Below are 6,515 nucleotides of genomic sequence, written 5' to 3' on the forward strand. Positions count from 1 at the left end.
GAATTGGACTAGGGAGGGGGCGGCGCCCCCTCTCTTTCCTTCTCCCTCTCCCACTCCCTCCCTCTCTCCCCTCTTGGAAAAGGAAGGGGACTCCAACCACGCCATCATGCTGACAAAACTCTCCCTCGGCCTCAACTGGATCAAGAGTTCGAGGAACATCACCGAGTTAAAAGTGTGAAGATCGTGCAGGTGCCGTGCGTTCGGTACTGGGATCGGTTGGATCGCGAAGACATTAAACTAAATCAACCATGTTACTAAATGTTTCCACTTTAGGTCTATGAGGGTACGTAGACACACTCTCCCCACTCGTTGCTATGCTTTTCCTAGATTGATCTTGCATGATCGTAGGCAATTTTTTTGAAATACTATGTTCCCCAACAGTGGCATCCGAGACAGGTCTATGCGTAGTTGTTATATGCCCGAGTAGAACACAAAGAGTTGTGGGCAATAATAGTCATACTACTTACCAGCATGTCATACTTTGATTCGGCGGTATTGCTGTATGAAGCGGCCCAGACTGACATTACATGACCACGTTCATGAGACTGGTTCTATGGCCGTGCTTCGCACATAGGTGGCTAGTGGTTCCGTTTCTCCAGCTTTAGTTGAATCGAGTGTGACTATGCCCGGTCCTTGTTGAAGGTTAAAACAACACACTTGACGAAAAATCATTGTGGTTTTGATGCGTAGGTAAGAACGGTTCTTGCTAGAAGCCTGTAGCAGCCACATAAAACTTGCAAAAATAAAGTAGAGGACATCTAACTTGTTTTTGCAGGGCATGTTGTGATGTGATATGGTCAAGACATGATGTGATATAATTTCTTGTATGAGATGATCATATTTTGTTAAAGTTATCGGCAACAGGCAGGAGCCTTATGGTTGTCTCTTTATTGTGTAAGATGCAAGCGCCATATAATTGCTTTACTTTATTGCTATGCGATAGCAATAGTTGCAAAAGCGATAGTTGGCGGGACGACCCATGTGATGACACATTGATAAAGATCAAGATGATGGAGATCATGGTGTCATGCCGGTAACGATGGAGATCATGATGGTACTTTGGAGATGGAGATCAAAGGCACAAGATGATGATGGCCATATCATGTCACATATTTTGATTGCATGTGATGTTTATCTTTTATGCATCTTATTTTTCTCAGTATGACGGTAGCTTTATAAGATGATCCCTTACTAAAATTTCAAGGTATAAGTGTTCTCTCTGAGTATCCACCGTTGTGACAGTTCTTCGTGCTGAGACACCACGTGATGATCGGGTGTGATAAGCTCTACGTTCACATACAATGGGTGCAACCCAGTTTTCCACACGCAGAATACTCGGGTTAAACTTGACAAGCCTAGCATATGTAGATATGGCCTCAAAACACTGAGACCGAAAGGTCGAGCGTGAATCAAATAGTAGAAATGATCAACATGGTGATGTTCACCATTGAAAACTACTCCATCTCACGGATGATCGGACATGGTTTAGTTGATATGGATCACATGATCACTTAGAAGACTAGAGGGATGTCTATCTAAGTGGGAGTTCTTAAGTAATATGATTAATTGAACTTCAATTTATCATGAACTTAGTCTTGATAATTTTTGCATATCTATGGTGTAGATCAATAGCTCGCGATGTAGCTCCCCATTTATTTTGATATGTTCCTAGAGAAAATCAAGTTGAAAGATGATAGTAGCAGTGACGCGGACCGGGTCCGTGATCTGAGGATTATCCTCATTGCTGCATAGAAGAATTATGTCCTTGAACCTATTGCAGGAGCAGATGCAGGCGTTATGAACATTTGGCAAGCTTGGTATGATGAATACTTGATATTTTAGTGCGCCATGCTCTACGTCTTAGAACCAGGACTTCAAAAATAGTTTTGAATGCCACGGAGCATATAAGATGTTCCAAGAGCTGAAATTGGTATTTTAGACTCATGCCCGAGTCAACAGGTATGAGACCTCTAACAAGTACTTTTCCTACAAGATGGAGGAGAACAGCTCAACCAGTGAGCATGTGCTCAGAATTTCGAAGTACTACAATCACTTGAATCAAGTGGGAGTTAATATTCCAGATAAGATAGTGATTGAACGAGTTCTCTAGTCACATCACCAAGTTACTAGAACTTCGTGAAGAACTATAATATGCAAGGGATGACGAAAACGATTCACAAGCTCTTCGTGATGCTGAAATAGACGAAGGTAGAATTCAAGAAAGAGCATCAAGTGTTGATGGTTGACAAGACCACCAGTTTCAAGAAAAAGGGGCAAAGGAAAAGAAAGGGAACTTCAAAGAATAGCAAGCTAGTTTACACTCCCGTGAAGAGACCCGGAGCTAGATCAGAGCCTGAAACTGAGTGCTTCTACTTCAAAGGAAATGGTCACTAGAAGCGGAACTACCCCAAATACTTGGCAGATAAGAAGGATGGCAAAGTGAACAAAGGTATATTTGATATACATATTTTTGATGTGTACGTTACTAATGTTCATAATAGCCCCTGGGTATATGATACTGGTTCAGTTTCTATGATTACTAACTTGAAACAAAAGTTACAAAATGAACATAAACTAGTTGAGGGCAAGGTGGCGATGTGTGTTGGAAGTGATTCCAAGGTTGATAAGATCTCCATCGCACACTCCCTTTACCATCGGGATTAGTGTTGAACCTAAAATAAATGTTCTTTGGTGTTTGCGTTGAGCATAAATATGATTGGATCATGTTTATTGCAATACGGTTATTCATTTAAGTCAAAGAACAATTGTTGTTCTATTTAGATGAATAAAACCTTCTATGGTCATACCGTCAATATAAATGGTTTATTAAATCTAGATCGTAGTGATACACATATTCATAATAATGAAGCCAAAAGATGCAAAGTTAATAATGATAGTGAAACTTATATGTGGCACTGCCGTTTAGGTCATATTGGTGTAAAGCGCATGAAGAAACTCCATGCTGATGGGATTTTGGAATCAGTTGATTATGAATCATTTGATGCTTGTGAACCATTCCTCATGGGCAATATGACTAAGACTCCATTCTCCGGAACAATGGAGCAAGCACCTGACGTATTGGAAATAATACATACTGATGTATGCGATCCGATGAGTGTTGATTCTTGCGGAGGGTATCGTTATTTTCTGACCTTCATAGATGATTTTAGGAGATATGGGTATATCTACTTGATGAAACATAAGTCTGAAAAGTTCAAAGAATTTCAGAGTGAAGTGGAAGATCATTGTAACAAGAAAATAAAGTTTCTACGATATAATCGTGGAGACGAATATTTGAGTTACTAGTTTGGTCTTCATTTGAAACGATGTGGAATAGTTTTGCAACTCACGCCACCTGGAACACCACAACATAATGGTTTGTCCGAACATCATAACCATACTTTATTAGATATGGTGCAATCTATATATGATGTCTCTTACCGATTTATCACTATTGTTTTGGACTTATGCATTAGAGACAGTTGCTTTCACGTTAAATAGGACACCATCTAAATCTGTTGAGATGACACCATATGAACTGTGGTTTAGCAAGAAACCTAAGCTGTCATTTCTTAAAGTTTGGGGCAATGATGCTTATGTGAAAAAGTTCCAACCTGATAAGCTCGAACCCAAATTGGGGAAATGCGTCTTCATAGGATACCCAATGTAAACTGTTGGGTACACCTTCTATCACCGATCCGAAGGCAAGATATTCGTTGCTAAGAATGGATCCTTTCCACAGAAGAAGTTTCTCTCGAAATAAGTGAGTGGGAGCAATGTAGAACTTGATGAGGTAATTGTACCTTCTTCTGAATTGTAAAGTAGTTCATCATAGAAAGTAGTTCTAGTGATTCCTACAACAATCAGTGAGGAAGTTAGTGATGATGATCATGAAACTTCAGATCAAGTTACTACCGAACCTTGTAGGTCAACCAGAATACGTTCCGCAATAGAATGGTACGGTAATCCTGTTCTGGAGGTCATGTTACTTGACCCTGACGAACCTATAAACTATTAGGAAGCGATGATGAGCCCAGATTCCGTGAAATGGCTTGAAGCCATGAAATCTGAGATGGGATCCATGTATTGGAACAAAGTATGGACTTTGATTGACTTGCCCGATGATTGTTGAGCCATTAAGAAGAAATGGATTTTCAAGAGGAAGACAGACGCTGATAGTAGTGTTACTATCTACAAACCTTGAATTGTCGCAAAAGGTTTTCGACAATCCCAAGATGTTGACCACGATGAGATTTTCTCACTCATAGCGATGCCTAAGTTTGTCCATATCATGTTATCAATTGCCACATTTTATGAAATCTGGCAAATGGATGTCAAACTGCATTCCTTAATGGATTTCTTAAAGAAGAGTTGTATATAATGCAACACGAAGGTTTTGTCAATCCTAAATGTGCTAACAAAGTGTGCAAGCTCCAGCTCCATCTATGGACTGGTGCAAGCATCTCGGAGTAGGAATATATGCTTTGATAAAGTGATCAAAGCATATGGTTTTATACAAACTTACGGTGAAGCTTGTATTTACAAGAAAGTGAGTGGGAGCACTATAGCCTTTCTGATAAGTATATGTGAATGACATATTTTTTATCGGAAATGATGTAGAATTTTCTGGAAACCATAAAGGACTGTTTGAAAGGAGTTTTTCAAACAAAGGCCTTGGTGAAGCTACTTACATATTGAGCATCAAGATCTATAGAGATAGATCAAGAAGCTTGATATATTTTTCAATGAGTACATACCTTGACAACATTTTGAAGTAGTTCAAAATGGAATAGTCAAAGAAGGACTTCTTGCCTGTGTTGCAAGGTGTGAAGTCGAGTTAAGACTCAAAACCTGACCACGGCAGAAAATAGAAAGAGAATGAAAAGTCATTCCCTATGCCTCAACCATAGGTTCTATAAAGTATGTTTTGCTCTGTACTAGACATGTTGTGAACCTCACCAAGAGTTTGGCTAGAGGGTACAATAGTGATTTAGGAGTGGATCACTAGACATCGGTCAAAATTTTCCTTAGTGGAATAAGGATATGATTCTTGGTTATGGAGGTGACAAAAAGTTCATCGTAAAGAGTTACATCGATGCAAGTTTTGACACTGATCTGGATGGCTCTGGGTCTCAATCTGTAAACATATTGAAACTGGGAGCTATTAGCAAGAGTAGCTCCGTGCAGAGCATCATAGACAAAGAAAAATTTGCAAAATACAAACGGCTTTGAATGTGGCAACTCGTTGACCAAATTTCTCTCACAAGAAAAACATGACCACTTTTTGGGTGTTAATTAAATAGCGATGTGAACTAGATTATTGACTCTAGTAAACCCTTTGGGTATTAGTCACATGGACATGTGAACTAATTACATAAAGATGTGAACTGTTGGTGTTAAATAACATGATGATGTGAACTAGATTATTGACTCTAGTGCAAGTGGGAGACTGAAGGAAATATGCCCTAGAGGCAATACTAAAGTTGTTATTTATATTTCCTTATGTCATGATAAATGTTTATTATTCTTGCTAGAATTGTATTACCCGGAAACTTGATACATGTGTGACTACTGTCACATCCCTAGTTCTGGTATGATCCTAGACTAGCTAGTCATTTGTGCATCATGTTTAAATTCCATTTAAATTTGAAATGGGGATTTGTGAAACCCTCAGAAATCATTTCTGGAAATGACCCAGATAAAAAGTGCTCCAAAAAAGGACTAAGAAAATGTTCATGTTGCTCTCTGAAAATATTGGTCAGAGGTAAAATTCAAACCAATAATTTTGGGAGCCCATAAATATTTATTTTGGCCTTTTGGAATTAATACAGTAATTATTTATATATATATATATATATATATATATATATATATATATATATATATGTGATATATTTTATATATGTCCAAAAATTCTGGTTTTTGCTGAGGGGCTTTGGAATAATCCAACAAGTCCCTACAAGAATTATCAGAAGCAACAAAAATGATATAGTGTCTAAAACTAAATCAAAACAAATTACAGAAAATGCAAAACAGAAAAAAAGAGAGGGGAAAACACTTACCTGGCCTCCCTGCAGCCTGGCCCACCTTCTCTCGGCCCAGCCCACCAGCCCAACCGCCAGGAGCTTCTTCAAGCTCCTGCCAGTAGGAGCTGCTGCGTGCCCACCTCACAGCCGACCGCGGCCACGTCTCCCCGCCATCTCCTGCTTCCTTCCCCGTCCTTTGAACGGGCGCCTGGAGATGCCCGAGCCCCCATGGTCCTTCCCCTCTCTCGCAGCTCACTCTCCCTTCACCTGCTCTCTCTCTGTAGCACGCCCGAACGGGTCCGTCGCCGCCGTTCGCTGCCACCGTGACCACTATGGTCTTCTCGCCCCTTCCCCATGTCCCAAAGCTCCGTGACGACGCACAACTCCTCCACGCGGAAGATCCCGAACCCAGGAGCACCGTGGTGACGCCTTCGAGCTCGTCTTCCACCTCGGGCGCCGCCGATCACCACCGGCGATTCGCGACGTCTG

This window comes from Triticum dicoccoides, chromosome 4A (assembly GCF_002162155.2).
Source record: "Triticum dicoccoides isolate Atlit2015 ecotype Zavitan chromosome 4A, WEW_v2.0, whole genome shotgun sequence".
Lineage (NCBI taxonomy): Eukaryota > Viridiplantae > Streptophyta > Magnoliopsida > Poales > Poaceae > Triticum > Triticum dicoccoides.